Source organism: Mastigoproctus giganteus, chromosome 5 (assembly GCF_048544385.1).
Source record: "Mastigoproctus giganteus isolate SK-2022 chromosome 5, ASM4854438v1, whole genome shotgun sequence".
NCBI lineage: Eukaryota > Metazoa > Arthropoda > Arachnida > Uropygi > Thelyphonidae > Mastigoproctus > Mastigoproctus giganteus.
The window spans coordinates 53324221-53348097 of record NC_143579.1 but is presented as its reverse complement, the minus strand read 5'-3'; the positions used below and the strand labels follow the sequence as shown (position 1 = coordinate 53348097).

The following is a 23877-nucleotide window of genomic DNA, read 5'->3' as shown; positions in this document are numbered from 1 at the left end:
CACATCTCCAGTCCGTGGAGACTTCCCCTGAATTCAAAGATGCTCTCATAATTAGTTCTAAGGGTTTGCTTGGTTCCTTTGCTGCCTCCTTTCTTATGTTTAACTTCAACAATGTCTCCTGCACTTTGCTCTCAGTTATTACAAAATCCTTAAGCACTCTGCTACAATTGGTAACCTTCTGGCATTTTTAATCCTTAATGACTCCTCATGTGTGAATGTACAAATGGTACTAGGAAAGTTTTGCAATATGACGCAACAATGAATCACAGGAAGCTGCTTGTTGCTGCATGTTGAGACATGTTCATACGTGCATAGTAGCCGCGGCGCCAAGTCGATGGGCTCAGTTATTCATTAGTAGTGGGAATGTAAAGTGCTTGCGATGGCATCGTGGTCACGAAATGAGATAAGGACAGTTTTGCGGTATAATTTCGTGCGTGGTTTAACCATAGACCAGTGCTTAGAAGAAATGACTCTTGCACTAGATGATGATTGTCCACATCGTACAACGATATTCAGGTGGTATAGAGAATTCCAAAGGGCAAATTGCACTCTGGAGGATTCTGAGAGGCCGGGAAGGCCACGAACGTCAGTTACGGAGGAAATCGTTACTGCTGTGAGGAAAATGCTTGACGAAAACAGGCGAGTGACCTACCAACAGATAGAGGATATTTGGGCCTAAATGCACCAGCAATTCGTTCGATTCTGCAAGATCATTTGCACGTGAAGAAACTTTGTTCTCTCTGGGTGCCGCATAAACTGACTGAAGAGCAGATGACACGACGTGTGACTTGGTGCCGGGAGATGTTAAAAAAATTTTATAAGGGACAATCTCGGTATGTGAACAACATCGTGACAGGTGATGAGACTTGGCTGTACTATTACGATCTGCCGACCAAGGCTCAAAACAAAGTTTGGGTCTTTGATGATGACGACACACCCGTAATTGTCAGAAAATCCCGATCTGTAAAAAAGAAAATGATAGCTGTATTTTTCAAATCGAGTGGAATTGTGGAACGTGTCGTTTTGGACACGCAGAAGGCAGTCACAGCTAAGTGGTATACTGAACAATGCCTGCCTAAAGTCATTGGATCTATGAAGAACCTGCGGCCAAAGTCAAGAATGGACACCTGGTACCTCCATCACGAAAATGCTCCAGCTCACCGCGCCAAAGCCTGAACCGAATATTTGACCACGACAGGACTGAAACTTCTCGAGCACCCTCCCTACAGTTCAGACCTTGCTCCCTGCGACTTTGCACTGTTCTCGCATGTGAAAATGAAGCTAAAAGGGAGGCGGTTTTCCAGTGATGAGGACCTTCTACGGGCTTGGGACAACGAGTGTGCTTTACTCCCTAGTGAAACTTGGCAGAACTGGTTTAAAGATTGGTTTCGGAGGATGGAGAGGTGTATTGAATGTAGAGGAAATTACTTTGAAAAAATTAAATAAACAAAGCTGTATTGCAAAACTTTCCTAGTACCCTTTGTAGATGCAAAATATTCATTCAGTTTGTTTGCTATCTGAGCAGTATCGAACCATCGATATCAAGTGTACAAATCTGAGCACGCTGAATTAGCATTAGCATTAGCATTAGCATTAGTAAAGGCATTTGATGCAAGAAAGCAAGCTTATGCAGCATCAGCCAAAAAAAAAAAAAAAAAAACCCCACTTCCACTTCATTCCTCTGTTCGTTCAAAATACCTGTCCAGCTGAGCCTTAAACCTATTTAGGTTATCAACCTCCACCACAAGGGATGGCAGTCTGTTCCACCAACCAACCACCCGCTGGCTAAAGGCAAATTTCCGCACGTCTATCCTACATCTGTCTTTCCTCAATTTGAATTTATGCCCTCTCAGGTGATTTTTCTGAGCTAGAGGAAGAATCCCATCAGCATTGAGCATGCTTAAACCATTCAAGGCTTTATACACCTCTATCAGATCACCTCGCTGGTGCCTAGTCTCCAGACACTGTAATTTGCAAAACTTAAGCCTTTCTTCGTAAGAGCACCCCTTTGTTCCATTCACTAATCTTGTTGCCCTTCTCTGTACTCGTTCCAGCAGCTCTACATCCTTCTTGAAATGAGGCCTCCAGACCTGTATACAGTACTCTAGGTGTGGCCTGACCATTGCCTTAAACAATGGAATAATCACCTCCTTATCCCTGCTGGAAAAATTCCTGTATATCATTGACAATACTCCATGAGCTACTCTTGCAGACCGTCTGCACTGCTCAGAGAACTTCATATCTGCCTGCACAACCACCCCCAAGTCCCTTTCATTCTCTACCACTGTCAGTGTAGTACCACAGAGTTGATACGTTGCTCTGGGGTTGCTGTTTCCCATGTGTAGTACTTTACATTTGTCAATGTTAAACTTCATTTGCCACCTCTCAGCCCATCTGCTCAACCTTTCCAGATCCTGTTGCAGCAGCATAGTGTCAGTAGTGTCCTTGACAACCCTGCCAACCTTTGTATCATCTGCAAACTTGGACATTAAGCTTGATATACCATCATCAATATCATTTATAAATACAGAAAACAATAATGGACCCAACACTGAGCCCTGAGGGACTCCACTAATAACATTAGTCCACGATGAGCAGTGTCCATTGATTACCACTCTCTGTCTTCTCCCTCTCAACCACCCCTTTATCCATAGCAGCAATTTGCCTCCAATGTCACACTGCTCCAATTTTGATGGGATTCTTCCACTTGCTCAGATTACGAACCTAAGGGGGCATAAATTCAATTTGAGGAAAGACAGTTGTAGAATGTATATGTGGAAATTTGCCTTTAGCCAGTGTTTGGTTAATTGCTGGTACAAACATCCATCTGTCGTTGTGGAAGTTGAGAGCTTATATAAATTCAAGGAGGAACTGGACAAACATTTAGAGGGAATGGTTGTGTGGATTATTATTAATTATTATTATTATTATTATTTTTTTTTTTGGCTGATGCTACATAAGCTTGCTTTTTTGCATCATATGCCTCTATTACTCTTAGTGTTACTAATAATAATATTACTATTACATGCACACAGACACATACACACACACGCACGTACACACCTAACTTAAAACATAATGACAAAATATGTGTTTGTTAAAAGGGCACACGGATTGGGCATTATATCCCTCCCCGAAGATTCATCCAACTTACAGATACGAGTTACCGTCGCGTCATTGCCTTGTAACCCAACTCAAACAATCCGAACAGTGCATGGCCAGGTATTTCACCAGGGCAATGTTTGTCAAGCAAGCATTGCACTATTCGGTAATTGCTCATCACATCCTCTCACTGTGCATTTGATAACTGAGTGATGTGCCTTGCCAAACAGTTGTTTATTGGAATATTTATATGAAGCCATTATTTAATATATAGTAATCATAATTATATAATAACTGTAATATTTTTCTCTTTGTGTTTAATTTTCGAAACTTTGTACACACGGAGGCGTCTTTGAAAGGTGGTGTTTTCCGTAAACAGTGAAGTTTTGACTTTTCTGAACAGCAGGTAGTATGTATAGAATTTCGGTACGCAGAGTGTACTTATTACAAAATAATAAACATAAATAGAAATGTTTAACATGTATCTCTGTATATGTTGTATAATGGGTTTTCATTGACTGGACGGAATACTTCGTATATCTATTATCGGTGTATAAATGAGATTTGTATTTTCGGTAAAAACATAATAAATTTACAGAATTTATCTTTTTTTCTTGTGTGTATGTGTGTGTATTATTATTATTATCATCATCAGCCATATGGCGCAAGGAAGGCTTATGCTGCACCAGGCATAAAAAAAAAATTCTGAATTACCCTGAGAGAGAGAGATGGAAAACACCAAGAAAGAGAAGAATGATGATATCCAGCTCAGGACCCTGGGTGTGCCAAACCCATACTCACCAGATGTGAGCCCCTCGGGGTAAATTATGTTATGTTATCTATTATTATTATTATTATTATTAATATCCATATGATGCAAGGAAGCCTGAGGCTTATGCTGCACCAGGAAAAAAAAAAAGTTCCCAAGTAACCCTGTGAGAGAGAGAGAGAAAGTCAAAAATAGAAGGGAATCACCAAGAAAGAGAAGAATGATGATATCCAGCTGAGGACCCTGGGTGTGCCAAGCCCATACTCACCAGATGTGAGCCCCCGGGGTTAATGTATGTTTACACATGGCTATATTAATTCTGGGACTAAAACATTCCAGATCAACTGATTATTACGTTAGTAAAAGTAGGTCGATGCAAGGAAGCCAAGATTATTTGTCATCAGCCGTAAAACTAATAAATAATAAAATAAAAGTTATTTGGTTTCTTGCTGGTATCTGCCCAACCCTTCCTTGAATTTACATGAGCTCTCTAGTTCTGCAAGGTTAAGTGGTGATTTTTCTCATTTAAATACCCTTTGACTGAAAGAGACTTTTCAAAACAACTGAAAGAGGCTCTTCATGGACTAATGTTATTAGTGGAGTCCCACAGGGTTCAGTGTTGGGTCCTCTGTTGTTTTGTATATTTATCAATGATATTGATGAAGGTATATCAGGCTTAGTGTCGAAGTTTGCAGATGATACAAAGGTTGGCAAGGTTGTTAATGACAGTAATAGCAGTGTGCTACTGCAACAGGATCTAGATAATTTGGGCAGATGGGCTAAGAAGTGGCAACTGAAGTTTAACCTTGACAAATGCAAAGTACTGCATATAGGTAGAAATAACCCCGTAGGAACGTACCAACTGTGTGGTACTATACTTAGGGTGGTAGAAAATGAAAAAGACCTGGAAGTAATTGTGCAGTGAGTTATGGTGTTTTCCAAGCAATGCAGACAGGCTGCAAGAGCAGGTCATGGGGTTTTGTCAATGATATATAGGAATTTTGCTAGCAGGGAAAAGGAGGTGATTGTCCCTCTGTAAAGGCAATGGTCGGGCCACGCCTTGAGTACTGTGTACAGGTCTGGAGGCCTCATTTTAGGAAGGATGTAGATTTGCTTGAGCGTGTACAGAGAAGGGCAACAAGATTGGTGAGGGGAATGAAGGGATCCTCTTACCAAGAGAGGCTTAATTTCTGCAAATTGCAGTGGCTGGAGACTAGGCACCCGCGCGGTGATCTGATTGAGGTGTATAAGGCCTTGACTGGGTTGAGCACGCTGAATTCTGATGGGATCCTTCCACTTGTTCAGATTACGAACCTAAGGGGGCATAAATTCAAATTAAGGAAAGACAGATGTGGAATAGATGTGCGGAAATTTGCCTTTAGCCAGTGGGTGGTTAATTGCTGGAACAAACTTCCATCCGTCTTTGTAGTTGATAGGTTAAATAAAATTAAATAGGTTAAATAGGTTAAATTAAATTTAAGAAGGAACTGGACAGGCATTTAGAGGGAATAGTGTGATTTTTTTTTTTTTTGGCTGATACTGCATAAGCTCATCCACTTGCTTTCTTGCATCACATGCCACTACTACTACTACTACTACTATATCATTCATTAAACATCATATGTGCCTACAAACAAAAAAGGTTATCTTTATTTCATTCACTCAAGCCTTGAATACTTAGGTAAACCCCCACACAGATGTCTGGACTCAAGACATTTCAACCCACAAAACTGAAGTTCTTTCAATAGGAATGCTTGATATCACTGACTGATTTTGTTATTCTTCAATGCCTCCATAGCCAAGTGGTCAGGAGCAGGAGTAGTAGTAATAGTAGTGGCACGTGATGCAAGAAAGCATGTGTATGAGCTTATGCAGCATCAGCCAAAAAAAAAAAAAAAAATCACACCATTCCCTCCAAATGCCTGTCCAGTTCCTCCTTAAATTTATTCAACCTATCAACTTGCAGAACGACAGATGGAAGTTTGTTCCAGCAATTAACCACCTGCTGGCAAATTTCCGCACATCTATTCTACCTCTGACTTTTCTTAATTTGAATTTATGCCCCCTTAAGTTCATAATCTGAACAAGTGGAAGGATCCCATCAGAATTCAGCATGCTCAACCCATTGAAGGCCTTATACACCTCAATCAGATCACCGCGCAGGTACCTAGTCTCCAGCCATTGCAATTTGCAGAACTTAAGCCTCTCTTGGTAAGAGGATCCCTTCATTCCCCTCACCAATCTTGTTGCCCTTCTCTGTACACACTCAAGCAAATCTACATCCTTCCTAAAATGAGGCTTCCAGACCTGTATGCAGTACTCAAGGCGTGGCCTGACCATTGCCTTATACAGACGGATAATCACCTCCTTTTCCCTGCTAGCAAAATTCCTATATATCATTGACAAAACCCCATGACCTGCCCTGGCAGCCTATCTACATTGCTCAGAAAACTTCATATCTGCCTGCACAATTACTCCCAGGTCTTTTTTGTTTTCTACCACCTTAAGTGTAGTACCACAGAGTTGGTACGTTTCTCTGGGGTTACTTCTACCCATATGTAGTGCTTTGCATTTGTCAAGGTTAAATTTCAGTTGCCACTTCTTAGCCCATCTGCAAACTTCGACATTAAGTCTGATATACCTGCCTCCATAGCCGAGTGGGCAGGAGCGGGAGTGCAGTAGCACACGCTCTTTGAGTAGACTGGGGTTCAAGCGCGTGACTGCTGAATACGGTCGATCTGCCAACCCGCACTGGACCAGCGTGGCAGATTAGGGTCCATTTCCCTCAGCATGAATTGTTGAGGAGGCTTCCATCCTGCAGTGGGTTGATAATGGCTGCACTTTAATTTTTTTTTTTACCTTCATCAATATCATTGATAAATATACAAAACAACAGTGGACCCAACACCGAACCCTGTGGGACTCCACTAATAACATTAGTCCATGAAGAGCAGCACCCATTGATTACCTCCCTCTGTCTTCTCCCACTTTTATCCATTGTAGCAACTTACCCGTAATACCATTGTGCTCCAATTTGTACAATAGTCTTTCATGCGCAACAGTGTCAAAAGCTTTCCTGAAATCCAAATATATGATATCAAAATTATATTTTGCATCCAGTTCCTTTGTAACCACATCATAATATCGTATCAAATTTGTCAGACAAGACTTTCCCTTAACAAACCCATGCTGTGTCTGAATTATTGCTGCAGTCTTGTCTAGATGATCCTGCAATGCATCTTTAACCAGTGACTCCATTATTTTACCCTGAACAGAAGTTAGAGTAACTGGTATGTAATTACTCGTGTCACCCTTCGATCCCCCTTTGTGAATTGGGGATACACTTGCACATCTCGAGTCTGTGGGAACCTCCCCTGATTCCAAGGATGCTCTCATAATTATGGCTAAGGATTTGCTTAGTTGCTTTGCTGCCTCCTTTAATATAACTAGATAGATCCCATCCACCCCAGGTGCTTTTCTTATGTTTAACTTCAACAATTTCTCCTTCACTTTGCTCTCAGTTATTACAAAATCATTAGGTATCCTTCTACAATTTGATAACCTTCTGTCATTTTCAAACCTTAATAATTCCTGAAGTGTGAATGTAGATGCAAAATACACATTCAGTTTGTTTGCTATCTGAGCAGGATCATCAACAGTCGAACCATCGATGTCAAGTGGACCAATCAGATTCATCCCCTTCCTTTTAGAGTTTATATAAGTAAAGAAATCCTTGCTGTTTTTCTTAGCATCTTTTGCCAAGCATTTCTCGTAATCTGCCTTTGCCTGCCTAACCTCCTTTGTGACCTGATTACAGACTAGCTTATATCTGCCATAGGCTTCTGAGTCGCATAATAATATATATGCATCCCATGCATTTTTCTTCTCTGTTACGAGTCTCATTAGTTCATTTGAGTGCAGTAGCGCACGCTCTGAGTAGATCAGGGTTCAAAAGTTGACAGATTGACTGTATTTGGCAGATTGACTGTTAAATACAGTCGATATGCCAACCAACATGGCAGATTACAGTTCATTTTCCTCAACATGAATTTCTGAGGAGGTTTCCATCCTGCAGTGGGTTGATAATGGCTGCACAATTTTTTTTTTACAGCTTTTAAACAGGTATATACATCCTTTCTGAAATGGGGGTTCTCAATCTGAATAGATTATTTTAAGGTGTGGCTTGATCAAGGCTTTGTAATTAAATAATTATCTCTGTCTCTACTAAGGAAATTATTACTATTGAGTCTTTTTCATTATCAATTGCCATATGTTTATTGTTTCACTTTTCTTTAAACCATATTATAAACAAAGTTACATACTTTAACTGAATGATCTATCTAGGTGTTATTGAAGAGTATCATCAGCAGACTTTGACATCAAACCTGTTATACTTTCATCCTGTTATTAACAAATATCACAAACACAGGGGACTTAGTATTGAACCCTGTGGAAGTACAGTTGAGATTCCAGTTCAACATAACAGTCATTTATATTTACCCATTGTTTCTGTTTGTTTGTTATTTGGTTTTTAGGAGCATTAGCAACTAAGGCCATATTGCTCCGGGGATATGCGGTGGTCATTCCCTGACCTTTCCGCATCCTCCGTATTTGGTGGTCATGGGCTCAAACACCAGTCTAATCAAAAAGCGTGTGCTGCTCCTGCCCACCTGGCTACGGAGGCACCCCATTGTTTCTTGTCATTTAACTACTCTTTTATTTGTTTAGTGCCGATTCACTAATAGCATGTAGTGCCAGTGTGCAATCATTTTCATGACATTTCAGATTATGGGTACACCTTATGACCACCTTGCCAAGCCCGAGGCGGGAATTGAACCCGCGACCTTTGGGTTGCCAGGTAGGCACTTTACCCACCTGGCTAGCCCGGTGGCGCCTCCGTAGCCAGGTGGGAAGGAGCAGCAGTGCGTAGCACACGCTTCTTGATTAGAACGGGGTTCGAGCCCGTCACCACCAAATACGGAGGATGTGGAAAGGTCAGGGAATGACCACCGCATATCCCGGAGCAATATGGCCTTAGTTGCTAATGCTCCTAAAAACCAAATAACAAATAGCTAGCCCGGTCGGCGACCACCTTGCAGGCATGGCCAAATTCAGGACGGATTCAAGAAAAAGAAGTGTGGGTTTTTTAATAGACTTTCATTTTTGGCTAGTGCAATAAAGTTAGGTTAGTTTACGCCAATAATTCAGGACAAATTCAAGCAAAAGAAACCACTTCCTCTGGAGTATAACCTAGAATAATTTTCAATGAGTGATTTGTATTACACTTTATTTTGTATTTTCTCAGGGAACATAAAAAAAAATGTACCCTCATGGAGGAATCATTGTGTGTGTTTCATTTACCTCTCTATTACAGTATTACATATAGTTTAGCCAATTGTATTTACTTTTTCTTAAACTGCTTTTTCTGCACACTCACAAGTACAAGGATATGTGCAAACTTTTATATTATGACCTCTGCTTGTACTGATCTTGATCATCAGAAACTGTTTGTATATTCAGGTTTATTATGAAATGAGAGAAAACAAGAGTATATTATTTTTTGTGCTCTGCTTCTCAAAGAGGATATGCTGACATTTGAACACCTCATGCATTGCAGCATTCAGTAAGATAAAAATCAGAACTTTGGGATTGAGTTGATTCAGTAAGATCATAAAAAGGAATGAAAAGTATAAAAATTCTTGATTGAGATGTCATTCTTTCTAAGTTGATATGTTAAAATATTTATATGTTAAATTTATCAGACACTTTGTATTGCCAGTAAGTTTAATTATAGCACATGAAACTGCCGTTACACTCACATATAAATGTGCACACACACACGCGCGCGTGCGCACATATATATATATATATATATATATATATATATATATATATATATACATGCACTGCCCTACTATTAATATCTGCGCACCCCTCCATGGATAGGGAAACAGGTCCTACGCATGCAACATGTCACTGAACCTGCTACAAATATGGACACTGGGCTTTGAACAGACAATTGAAAAAGTGGGCATGCAAGATGACATGTTCAACAGAATTAACAGACGAGATATCGCAGTCACTCAGTTAGTGACATCATATGCAAATGGAGAGGAATGGGACTGAGTCTGTGAAAAATTGGCCTGGTAAACCCCAAAAACTAACAAAACGGGACAAGAGAATTCTGTGAACTCTGTGCACAAATCATAATTTGCCTTTGTCTCAAATCACACAAACCCTCTGTGAGAGTATTGGGACTAATGTCAGCACTAGTACAATATGAAGGACACTCCACGATATGGGTTACAATGGTCATGCAGCTGTTTATAAGCCATTGATCACCTCAACAAATGCTAGACACCAATTAACATGGTGTTAGGAGTGGGAATCCTGGACTGTAGAGCAGTGGAAAACAATTCTATAGACAGACGAGTCAAGGTTCGCACTCTACCAGTCTGATGCCTGCTCCTGGGTGTGGCAAATGCTAGGAGAAACAGTTCTTTCCTGATTTTATCCTCCCAGCCAGGGGGATGAACTTTTTTAAAGGTGTGTGCCAAAATTGACTAAATCTTTTAAAAAACTACCCTTGCGTGCTCCTAAGAATTTTTCACGTGCCCTTCGGAAGTAATCTTCTGACCACTCCTACTTCAAAAAAATCATTGCAGGAATACAACTATTTGCTGAATGGTGGCACATCACTACATGTCTGGCAGAGAGAACAATCGTGCATAGATCATGACTCAGGATGGTTTCCTCAAGTGATGTTTCGAAGTTGGAAATTTTTTGGTACACTCTGAATTCCAAGTGCCCAAAAAATTTGTATGCGTGCCACTTTGGGAACGCATGCCATAGTTTGCAACTCCTGCTCCCAGCAATGAAATTTGGTGGAGGCTGCTTTTCATGGTTTTGCCCAAAGTTTCATTATTGACAAAACCACGAATGCTATGCAATACCAGGACAACATGGACAATTATGCACTTCCAACATTATGACAATACTTCGGGGAAGGCCCATACCTGTATCAGCAACACAATGTGCCATGCCATACTGCTTGGGTCGTAACATAGTGGTTTGAGGACATGGGTGTGGAAAAGTTGGATTGGCCAGCCGAGTCCTGAACTGAACCCTATTGATCATCTTTGGGATGTATTGGATCATTGGGTATGTGCACATTGAGATTGCCCAAAGAACAAGGCTGAACTGGTGGTTGTGTTAAAGGCCAAGTGGAGGAACATATCACCTCATTTATAAAAAGCTGTTTGAGAGTATGCCATGAAGATTGAAGACCGTCATAAAAGTAAAAAGGTTTCAGCCCAAAAAATTAAACAACACAATAAAAGCTCTTTTTTTGCCTAAAGGCAGGTGTCCAGATATTAATGGTAGGGCAGTGTATATTGGAGGCTCTCTTTTAACTTAATTTTTGGTGATCAATTTTGTGAGTGTGTTACTGAATTTTGGTTTGGGATATAAGAGATAGAGGAAATAAAAGCACTTTGAGTATGGCATTTGGCTAAACAGGACTCTAGTAAAATAAAATTGCTATACCCAATGGTAATCAGTATTATCCAAATGAAAAAGCAAAAACCACAGTTTTATTGTTTGATAGATCATTTGGAGTATATAACCTAAGTGCAATGGGCATAAGGAAATGCCCTTACATTTTCATCAATAATAACTTTTGCCATACAGCATTTCAGTTATATATGCCCATTATATTTAGATCTAAATCTAGTAGGCATTTGATTTATTTTTATGGTTAGCAACACTGTGTTTTGCAGATCTTTCACATTCAAGATATCACCCCCCCCTCCATATACAAAGGGTACTAGGAAAGTTTTGCAATACAGCTTTGTTTATTTAATTTTTTCAAAGTAATTTCCTCTACATTCAATACACCTCTCCATCCTCCGAAACCAATCTTTAAACCAGTTCTGCCAAGTTTCACTAGGGAGTAAAGCACACTCGTTGTCCCAAGCCCGTAGAAGGTCCTCATCACTGGAAAACCGCCTCCCTTTTAGCTTCATTTTCACATGCGGGAACAGTGCAAAGTCGCAGGGAGCAAGGTCTGAACTGTAGGGAGGGTGCTCGAGAAGTTTCAGTCCTGTCGTGGTCAAATATTCGGTGCAGGCTTTGGCGCGGTGAGCTGGAGCATTTTCGTGATGGAGGTACCAGGTGTCCATTCTTGACTTTGGCCGCAGGTTCTTCATAGATCCAATGACTTTAGGCAGGCATTGTTCAGTATACCACTTAGCTGTGACTGTCTTCTGTGTGTCCAAAACGACATGTTCCACAATTCCACATGATTTGAAAAATACAGCTATCATTTTCTTCTTTACAGATCGGGATTTTCTGACAATTACGGGTGTGTCGTCATCATCAAAGACCCAAACTTTGTTTTGAGCCTTGGTCGGCAGATCGTAATAGTACAGCCAAGTCTCATCACCTGTCACGATGTTGTTCACATACCGAGATTGTCCCTTATCAAACTTTTTTAACATCTCCCGGCACCAAGTCACACGTCGTGTCATCTGCTCTTCAGTCAGTTGATGTGGCACCCAGAGAGAACAAAGTTTCTTCACGTGCAAATGATTTTGCAGAATCGAATGAATTGCTGGTGCATTTAGGCCCAAATATCCTCTATCTGTTGGTAGGTCACTCGCCTGTTTTCGTCAAGCATTTTCCTCACAGCAGTAACGTTTTCCTCCGTAACTGACGTTCGTGGCCTTCCCGGCCTCTCAGAATCCTCCAGAGTGCAATTTGCCCTTTGAAATTCTCTATACCACCTGAATATCGTTGTACGATGTGGACAATCATCATCTAGTGCAAGAGTCATTTCTTCTAAGCACTGGTCTATGGTTAAACCACGCACGAAATTATACCGCAAAACTGTCCTTATCTCATTTCGTGACCACGATGCCATCGCAAGCACTTTACACTCTCACTACTAATGAATAACTGAGCCCATCGACTTGGCGCGGCGGCTACTATGCATGTATGAACATGTCTCAACATGCAGCAACAAGCAGCTTCCTGTGATTCTGAGGTGATCTGATAGAGGTGTATAAGGCTTTGAATGGTTTGAGCATGCTCAATGCCAATGGGATTCTTCATCTTTCTCAGAATAATCACCTCAGAGGGCATAAATTCAAATTGAGGAAGGACGGATGTCGGATAGATGTGTGGAAATTTGCCTTTGGCCAGCGGGTGGTTGGTTGGTGGAACCGACTTCCATCACTTGTTGTTGAAGTTGATAGCCTAAACAAATTTAAAGCTCAACTGGACAGGTATTTCGAACGAACGGAGGGGTGAAATGGGAGAGGGTTTTTTTTTTTTTTTTTTTTTTTTGGCTGATGCTGAATAAGCTTGCTTTCTTGCATCATATGCCTCTACTAATGCTAATGCTAATTCATTGTTGCGTCATATTGCAAAACTTTCCTAGTATCCTTTGTATATATACACTCAGTGAACACAGAATTGTGATTACCCCATCCATAATGGACTGTGTTGCATACCTTGCAGTATAAAAAGCCAGACAGCTTCATATGCTAGAATACTGGTAAGTTGCATCTGGTCATGCAGTCAGTGATAAAGTATCAGTCATGGGACTTAGTATAAATATCACAGAGTTTCAAAAGGGATGATTGTGGGAGCTCATGCAACTGGTGCTTCCATATCAGAAATGGCACTTCTTGTTGGTTTATCATGGCCCACTATGGTTAAGGTATATAAAGACCGGTGTCGAACCACCTCTCACCAACAGAATTGTAAAGAATTATGCAAAGGGAATGTTTGTGGTGAATGAAGGGTGCGGCACATTGTACAGGCTCAACAGCAGGTTACTGTACGACAGTTGACATCGCAATACAGTATGGTGAGTACAAGAACAGTATTCTTGTACTCACCAAATGACGATGCATTGATTGCACACTCAGACGTATGGGTTTCACAGAAGATGACCCAAGAAACACCATCTCCTCACTGCTGATCATTATCAATGGCAAATGCTGTGATGTCAACAATGTATCGGTTGGACACTTGAGGACTGGAAATGAGCATGCTGGTTGAATGAGTCCAGCCCCAGGGGCTCACATCTGGTGAGTATGGGCTTGGCACACCCAGGGTCCTGAGCTGGATATCATCATTCTTCTCTTTCTTGGTGATTTCCTTCTACTGCTAACGTGCTCTCTCTCTCTCTCTCTCTCTCTCTTGGTAACTCAAATTATTTTTTTTTTAGCTGGTGCAGCATAAGCCTCAGGCTTCCTTGCACCATATGGCTAACAATAATAACAAATACTGGCGCAACATGGCAACAGACAACTTCATGTTTGGCACAAATAACATGAGTCCATGGACCTATTGTGCATGGTTCTCCCTATCCAGGCAGGTTGCAGTGGTTGCTTAATATGGGGCATGTTTTGCAGGCAAGGACCAGGACCCCTGTTGTGTATGGACCAGTGTTTCACTGCTGAGGTCTACTGGCAGCTCTTAGGAGATCATAGGCACTTTGTCACGTTACATTTTTCCCAGAAAAAAATGGGATCTTCAAATACAATAATGTAGTATGCTGTCAGGCCTGTACTGTGCACAAGTGAGTCAAGGAAAACAGTGAAGATATCACCCGTCTTGGTTGGCCTCCAAGTTCATCTGACCTCATTCCAATTGAACACCTCTGGGATGTTTTAGAGTGGAAAGTGAGGCATATGGACATGCAGCCATCATCTATTCCAACACTGTGGAAAGCCTTTCAGGCAGCAGCATGGCTACAGATCCATGTGATCAGTTCCCTATAGATATCTCCAGGCATCTAGTGGACTCAATGCCTAGGTGAATAGTGGCTGCATGTCGGTGGCTCAACATGGTATTAGATAGGTGGTCACAATGCCTGATCACTGTGTGTGTGTGTATATGCGTGAAGTTTTTTTTTTAAGCAGTTTAAATTTTCTTGTATCTTGCATTTGGAAATTTATGATTTTGTTATAAAGTTGATACTGTTCTCATTTTCCTGGGTTGAAAGTGTGTTTTTTTCTTATTGCAGGTCCCTAGTGTAAAGCTCTTTCTATAGGAATTTATCTGAAGAATCACACGTGAAGGAATCAATCATGTATTTGGCAGAGCATTTTCAGAGGATGTTAAGAATACCTGAAAGTTGAAGGTCACCACTTTTAATACCATCTTAAAAGTAAGGTAAGCAAAATGAATTTAGAAAAAATTAAATGCGATACAACAAAATACCAAGCAAACTACATGTTGCCCATATCACCTGCTAAGCAGCACATGATTTCTTGCTGCTCCATGATAAAAGGAGACTTCTGTATGGATCTAAACTGAATATAATTTTTTCTTCTCACAAGAAGATTTGAAAGTATAACTTAAGCTTATTAGTATTAGTATTAGTAACGGCCGTATGGTGCAAGAAAGCCTATGGCTTATGCTGCACCAGCCAAAAAAAAAAAAAAATCCGAACAAAACAATGATAAAAACAAAAATTAAATAAATAAATAATAATAATTAATAAATAAATAAAAATAATAAAATGAAATTAAAAATTAAATAAAAAGGAAATTAATCCTATCATCCTATGCGCTTCCCTTACCCGAAAGTACTATCCAGATGACCTTTGAATTTCTCCAAACTGTCGGCCTCTACCACCCATGAAGGCAACTTATTCCAGTAATTTATAACTCGCTGGCTAAAATAAAACTTCCTGCAGTCCAATCTAAACATTTCCCCGCGTAACTTGAATTTATGTCCCCTAGTTCTAGCATCATTTATAATCTTGAAAATTTTGTCCTCATTCATTTTACTGATGCCTCTCAGAGCCTTAAACACCTCAATCAAATCTCCTCTAAGGTGTCTAGTTTCCAAACTCTGCAACCCACATATTCGAAGTCTTTCTTCATAAGGACGCCCTTTTGCCGATCTCACCAGGCGAGTTACCCTTCTTTGCACCCTTTCAAGAAGCTCGATGTCTTTCTTTAGGTGCGGTCTCCATACTTGAACACAGTATTCCAAGTGTGGTCTAACATAGGCCTTATATAATGGGATTATCACGTCCCTATCTCTACCTGCAAAAGTTCGATAGATCATCGATAGGACACCATGGGCCTTCCTTGCAACCTGTTTACAATGCTCAGAGAATTTCATGTCTGACCGTATCGTAACACCCAAGTCCCTTTCCTCCAGTACTGGGTTTAGTTGAACTCCACCAAGTGAATAAGTTATTTTGGGATTACTGTTTCCCAGGTGTAATACCTTACACTTTTTTGGATTAAAGCACAGCTGCCATTTTTCTGACCATTCTTGAAGTCTATCTAGGTCTCTCTGAAGAAGCTCAGCTTGACAGTGATCATTAACTACTCTACCAATTTTAACATCATCTGCAAATTTAGACATCACGCCCTCTATCCCTTCATCAATGTCGTTTATGAAAATTAAAAACAACAGTGGTCCTAATACTGATCCTTGGGAAACCCCACTTCTTACATCAACCCAATCTGAGGAATAGCCATTTATTACAACCCTCTGATTTTCCCAGTGATTCCAACCTGTTCCAGCTTATAAAGCAACCGCTCATGTGGGACTGAGTCAAAAACTTTGCTGAAATCTAAATAAACAATGTCGAAATTATTCCCTAAATCCAGCTCGTGAGTGACCCTTTCGAAATAGCGAACCAGATTTGTTAAACATGATTTTCCCTTTACAAAACCACGCTGAGTATCCTTGAGAATTTCAATTCGATCCAAATGATCCTGAATTCCACCCTTGATTAATGCCTCCATGATTTTCCCTACTACTGAAGTCGGACTGACAGGTCGATAATTTCCCACTTCACTTTTAGAGCCACCCTTATGTATGGGAGATACATTTGCACTTTTCCAATCCAAGGGAATCTCCCCAGAGTCTAGTGATGCTCGCATAACCAGCCTCAGTGGTTCAATGCACTCGCTTGCCGCCTCTCTCAAGATTATAGGGTATATTCCATCAACTCCAGGAGCCTTACTAGTCTGTAGGCTTGAAAGTTTTTTCATTAAATAATCTTGCGAAATTTCAATATCATTAATTACATATTTTTTAACTTCGCTCCCACAATTTCCCATTGCCACAAAAGGCTTTTCATTTGTAAATATCGATGCAAAATAACTGTTGAGTTATGAAAGTTAATCTCAGTATTATGAAGTTATTATGCTGTCACATTACAAAACTGCAAATATTTATTTGTTAAAAAAACTTGGAATTATAATAAGTTGCAGTTATTATCATATTGCACTGATGGAAACAGATCACTGAAAAAATAATAAATAAAAAAATAATTAAGCAATCCATATGTCAAATTCATGTTTTATAGTATCTGCCTAATAGCTGCCTTGAATTATTATTATTATTTTTTTTTTGTATATTAATGTTCTTTACCTCAAATAACCTAGGGTGTCACCAATTCCACCTACTTCCAGTAAAGCATTGCTTGTATCATCTCAGATGCTAGAAATATTAATTTTTCCATTTAAGTTCTGTGAAGCTTGCTGGTGAGGCCCTTAATAAAAGAAGTTACAGTTAGTTGCAAAATTCACTGTTAAGAATTTATGAATTAAATCATAAAAAGCCCTTTGTGAGGTCTGATGTAATGTACATATAATATTCTGGCTATCATTTGGTCAAATGGTGTGGGTGGGAGAGTAGAAACTTAGATAAAATTTTGTTAAAGGTTTCTCCCCCATCCCCTATGTTTTTTGGTCACTGACTGACCGATTATTATATTTAAACCTTTATTGAATGTACCATAGCCTATAAGTAACAAATGAAAAGGAAAACATTGTCTGTCACAGGAGGAAACCAGGGTAAAATTCTACAATCCGTACACTGCTACTTATGGACTTTCCACTGCAGAGAGCCTACTGTATGGCGGGTACTACAGAAGTGTGCAGAGGATCCTATGTTCCTTGTTGTTGTTATTTGGCTTTTAGGAGCATTAGCAACTAAGGCCATATTGCTCCGGGATATGCAGTAGTCATTTCCTGACCTTTCCGCATCCTCCGTATTTGGTGGTCACGGGCTCGAACCCCTGTGTTCCTTAATTAGGCAAGACAACCTGCATAGGTGCCTCTGTAGCCAGGTAGGAAGGAGCAGCAGTGCGTAGCACACGCTTCTTGATTAGACCGGGGTTTGAGCCCGTCACCACCAAATACGGAGGATGCGGAAAGGTCAGGAATGACCACCACATATCCCGGAACAATATGGCCTTAGTTGCTAATGCTCCTAAAAACCAAACAACAACAACCTGCATGCCATATATATATTAAATACTACCATGGCTGTTTGTCCATCAACCACAATTTGAGGGGCACGATTATCATCCATAAATGAGATTTGGACATTTACACTCTTGTTTTAAATGTGCCTTTAGAAGAAAATATATTGGATACATGTTGGTTCATGCATGGTAGTTTGCATGCTTTATCCATTTTTTATAATGCTTCTTCAGCAACCATTATTTGGGCATTGGATGAGTTGTGATCATGCTGCTTCAGTGACTTGTATTAAATCACCAGATCTGAATCTGATTTCTATCTGTGGGATCATATCAAAGGCATGGTGTACACTATAGAAATAACCACATGTCAGGAACTATGGTAGTATGTTCAGGATGCCATTAGAAATATGCTGTACATTCTGGAGAATGTATGCTTCCTCACTTGTACAATGTGCATATGGATGTGTTGCAACAAATGGCAGTTGTATTCAACATTTATTTTAAATAATAATTGCATTATCACACAACATTAGTTTTGGCTGAGTCTTTCACTGCCATCCTGCAGACTAAATGTGGGAAGTGATATCCAATAAAATCAACAGGTACTTAATGTTATTTTAATAAATAATATTTTCTGAATTCATGGGGATTGTATTGTGTGTTTTATGCCATTTACTGTATTCCAGTATAATTGTCATTTTGCATCCATTTGATAATGAAAGTGACAACACAAAACTTTAACATCAAATCAAGGAAAGAAAAGAAAAATTTTTCTTCATACTATACCATTTTCAAGAAAATGATTAAGAATATTTTTCATTCTGTTTATCATTAGTAACAAACTGTAGAATTTGTGACATGCAATTTTGAATCAACCTGTATATCTGAGGCTGTCTGTGTATTAACTAACAACTGATAAATAGTGACTCAAATGGTTAACCATGAAATAATTCATTCTAAATATTTTGCAATATGGGAGCTGGTTTTTTTTTTTTTTTTTTGTAATTGTTGGCACATCGGCTTCTGTGGCCATAATGCACCTCCCAAGGTTTTTGCAGTACTTTGATCCAAGCCCGAGGCGGGATTCAAACCCGCGACTTTTGGGTTGCCAGGCAGGCACTTTACCCACCCGGCTAGCCCGGTCGGCATGGGAGTTAGCATTAGCTTTAGCATTAGCAGAGGCATATGATGCAAGAAAGCAAGCTTATTCAGCATCAGCCAAAAAAAAAAAAAAAAAACCCACTCCCATTTCACCCATCCGTTCGTTCGAAATACCTGTCCAGTTGAGCTTTAAATTTGTTTAGGCTATCAACTTCAACAACAAGTGATGGAAGTCGGTTCCACCAACCAACCACCCGCTGGCCAAAGGCAAATTTCCGCACATCTATCCGACATCCGTCCTTCCTCAATTTGAATTTATGCCCTCTGAGGTGATTATTCTGAGAAAGATGAAAAATCCCATTGGCATTGAGCATGCTCAAACCATTCAAAGCCTTATACACCTCTATCAGATCACCTCGCCGGTGCCTAGTCTCCAGACTCTGTAATTTGCAAAACTTAAGCCTTTCTTCGTAAGCGCAACCCTTTGTTCCATTTACTAATCTTGTTGCCCTTCTCTGTGCCCGTTCCAGCAGCTCTACATCCTTCTTGAAATGAGGCCTCCAGACCTGTATACAGTACTCAAGATGTGGCCTTACCATTGCCTTATACAAGGGAATAATCACCTCCTTATCCCTGCTAGAAAAATTCCTGTATATCATTGACAAGACACCATGAGCTACTCTTGCAGCTCGTCTGCACTGCTCAGAGAACTTCATATCTGCCTGCACAATTACCCCCAGGTCCTTTTCATTCTCCACCACTGTCAATGTAGTACCGCAGAGTTGATACGTTGCTCTGGGGTTACTGTTTCCCATATGCAGCACTTTACATTTGTCGATGTTAAACCTCATTTGCCACCTCTCAGCCCATCTGCTCAACCTTTCCAGATCCTGTTGCAGCAGCATAGCGTCAGTATTGTCCTTAACGACCCTGCCAACCTTTGTATCATCTGCAAACTTGGACATTAAACTTGATATCCCATCATCAATATCATTCATAAACACCGAAAACAACAACGGACCCAACACTGAACCTTGAGGAACTCCACTAATAACATTAGTCCACGTTGAGCAGTGTCCATTGATTACCACTCTCTGTCTTCTGCCACTCAACCATCCCCTTATCCATAGCAGCAATTTGCCTCCAATGCCACACTGCTGCAATTTGTGCAGCAGTCTTCCATGTGCAACAGTATCAAAAGCCTTTCTAAGATCCAAATATATAATATCAAAGTTATTCCCTGCATCCAGTTCTTTTGTGACTACATCATAGTATCCAATCAAATTGGTCAGGCAAGATCTGCCCTTAACAAAACCATGCTGCGTCTGAGCTATAACTGAATTCTTGTCTAGATGATCCTGCAGTGCTTCTTTAACCAGTGCCTCCATTAATTTACCTGGAACAGAAGTTAAACTAACAGGTCTATAATTACTTGTGTCAGCCTTTGATCCTCCTTTGTGAATTGGGGTTACATTTGCACATCTCCAGTCTATGGGTACCTCCCCTGAGTCCAAAGAAGCTCTCATAATTATGGCTAGGGGTTTGCATACTTCCTTTGCTGCCTCCTTTAATATAACTGGATAGATCCCATCCACCCCAGGTGCCTTTTTTATGTTTATCCTCAACAATCTCTCCTCCACTTTCCTCTCAGTTATTACAAAATCATCCAGCTCACTGCCAATGTTTACTTTACCTACATCATTCTCCTTCCTGAATAACTCCTCATGCATGAATGTAGATGCAAAATACTCGTTTAGATTGTTAGCCACCTGAGCAGGATCCTCAACTGTTGAACCATCAATATCCAGTGGACCAATCTGATTCATCCCTTTCCTTTTCGAGTTCAAGTATGTAAAGAACTCTTTTCTGTTTTTCTTTGCATCCTTTGCCAAGGATTTTTCATAGTCTGCCTTTGCCTGCCTAATCTCCTTTGTGACTTGGTTACAGACCAACTTATATCTATCATAGGCTTCCATGTCACCCATTAATTTGTATGTATCCCATGCATTTTTCTTCTCTGCCACATGTCTCATTAGTTCATCTGACAACCATTTAGGCCTAAACCTTGAACAATATTTCTTAGTTGGTATGTAAAGCCTGGTAGCCTCCAAGATTAGTTCCTTGAATGCTTCCCATTTTGAGTTTGCTGTTGGTAACGTCATCAGTTGGTCCCACTGTATAGAATTTAAATACTGTCTCAGACCATCATAGTCACCTTTACGAAAACAAAAACCCTTCCCTTTACCTCTGATGGTAGTTTCCTCCTTGAGTAAATCCCACTTCAACACACTGCGATCACTGCCACCTAGTGGTTCATTTATCTGCAGGTTCTTAATGCATGAAGAATCACTACTGATAATCAGATCAAGAGTATTGCTCCCTCTTGTTGCCTCACGAACATGCTGATGTAGAAAACAATCATCCAATAAATCCACAAAAGCCTTGCTAGTGTGCGAGTGACCAACCCACAAATTCCAGTCAATATCTGGGAAATTAAAGTCCCCCATTATAAGACTCTCTGATTTACTGGCCCACTCTATTTCCCTGTACAATATCTTATTATACTCATCAGAGTCATTAGGCCTATAGCACACTCCTACTCTCAATTTTGATTTCCCTATGCTTATGTCACACCAAACTGACTCGACGCTGCCCTGTCCATCGATGTCGACTGGCTTCACTTCCTTGGACTTTATGTGTTTCTTAATTAATAGCATAACCCCTCCTCCCCCCCGTCCTGTCTATCCTTTCTATACACATTGTATTCCCCAAATTCCAGTTCCGCATTACTTATATCTGTGTGACACCACGTCTCTGATATCCCAACAATATCTGCCTTTGATGTTTTGAGCAATACCTCAAATTCATCAAATTTATTTACCAAACTCCTAGCATTGGTGTACACGCAGGTATACATGCACCTGTTTCTATTCTTAGCTACCCTAACACAACCCATGTGTTTACTTGTACCGCAATGACTACCAGCAGTCTCTGAAATATCCTGCATCTTGTTTTTCAGACTTCTGCTCATTTGGTTATCCGATACATTGTAAGCCACAATAATCTTTTTGCTTCCAGAGAGAGAGTTTAAAATGTATTTCACACGTAATTTGATTTCATTTGAATTTTCAGGGAGCTTTTACTATATTCATAATACCGTAAATATCCATATCTGTAAATTAAAGTGTGGCAATCATTGCAAATCTCTTACTATTCCAAATTTGTCTTTTTTTTTTCTTTTTTTTTTTCTTTTTTTTTTTAATTTGGTGTTTGCCTTTAGCATCAGGGTCTTCTTCTTTTTCTTGTACTTAGTGGATTTTAGGCTTATGAAGTCTGTACCATTATCTCTCTTCAAAGAACCGTTTGATCCATCTCTTTCTCGTATGCCCTCTGTTTCTATTTGCAGTAGGTTGATTTCCAATTTTGGTAGTCTCTTCCTGCTCATTCTCTCTACGTGTTCTTTCCATTTTAACTGATAATTTTGTATTTCTTCTATTATGTTGGAGGTGTTTAGTCTTTCTCTTATATCTGTGTTTCTTTAGTGATCTAGTCTTGTTAATCCCAATAGCAGTCGGAGAAATTTCATTTGGGCTGCTTCCAAACGTTTATCCCTCTTCCCAAGTGTCCATACTTCACTACCATATTTAAGTGCTGTCTTTGATGTTATGTTATGTATTTGCAATTTTGTTTGTATTTTCATTTGTTTGCCAAACTTTTTTTTTTTTATTATTCCCTTCATTATATTGTAAGTTTGTAATTTGTATTCCATATCTTTTTTTAAATTCTGAAATCCTATTTCCTAAACATTTAAATTCAGTTACTTGTTCAATGATGTTTCCATCTATTGCTATCTTTACTCATCTGATGTCATTACCACACATTGCCATTGATTTTGTTTTTAAAGCTGATATTTTTAAATTATAGTTCTTTGCTATCATATTTAAACGATGTGTTAATATCTGTAATTCATCCTCTGATTTGGCCAAAAGTACTTGATCATCAGCATATAGAATTGTGTTAATTTTGCTATTGTTGGATAACTGAATTTCAACTATTATAAGTTTTTTTCCATTCCTGCAATATTTTGTTAATATAAATATTGAATAGCATTGGTGATAATCTACAACCTCATCTTACACCCTTATTTGTTGATAAGGGTAAACATTTCTGAAATGTTCCCTTCATGTATTTTATGCAATATTTGTGTCTTTGTATATACTTATTATTGCATTTATTAGTTCCTGGGGGTTGTTATCATTTTCTAAAATTGTCCATAGTCTTTCTCGATTCAAACTATTGTATGCTTTTTCATAATCAATAAATAATAAGTATATTGGTAAATTTTGTTCTCTTCTCTTTTCAATTATTTGTTGCAGAATGAATATTGCATCTGTGCACCCTCTTCCTTTTCTGAATTCACGCTGTTCTTTCTTCTTTGAAGTATTCTTCTGTGTATTCGTTCAGTTTGTTCTTTAATATATTTGCATATAGTTTTCATGCTGTTGATAATGTTATTCCTCTGTAATTCCCACAGTTATTTTTTGGTTTTTTTTATGTATGCTGATTACCAGTCCTATATACCAATCATTTGGTATTTGTTTAGATTTCGATATATTATTAAATAATGTGAGTAGTCTACTTTCATGAATTAGTTTTC

The 23877-nt window shown here is 39.5% G+C and overlaps 1 protein-coding gene across 1 annotated transcript in view; it reads left to right on the top strand.

The window, feature by feature from the left end:
• The first annotated feature begins 3492 nt into the window (after positions 1 to 3492).
• Vps15 (vacuolar protein sorting 15) overlaps positions 3493 to 23877 on the top strand; it is a 316929-nt gene continuing 296544 nt past the window's right edge. The window contains exons 1-2 of the mRNA XM_090374029.1: positions 3493 to 3528; positions 14907 to 15055. The gene's annotated coding sequence lies outside the window, so the exon portion shown is untranslated. The remainder of the gene's footprint in view (positions 3529 to 14906; positions 15056 to 23877) is intronic.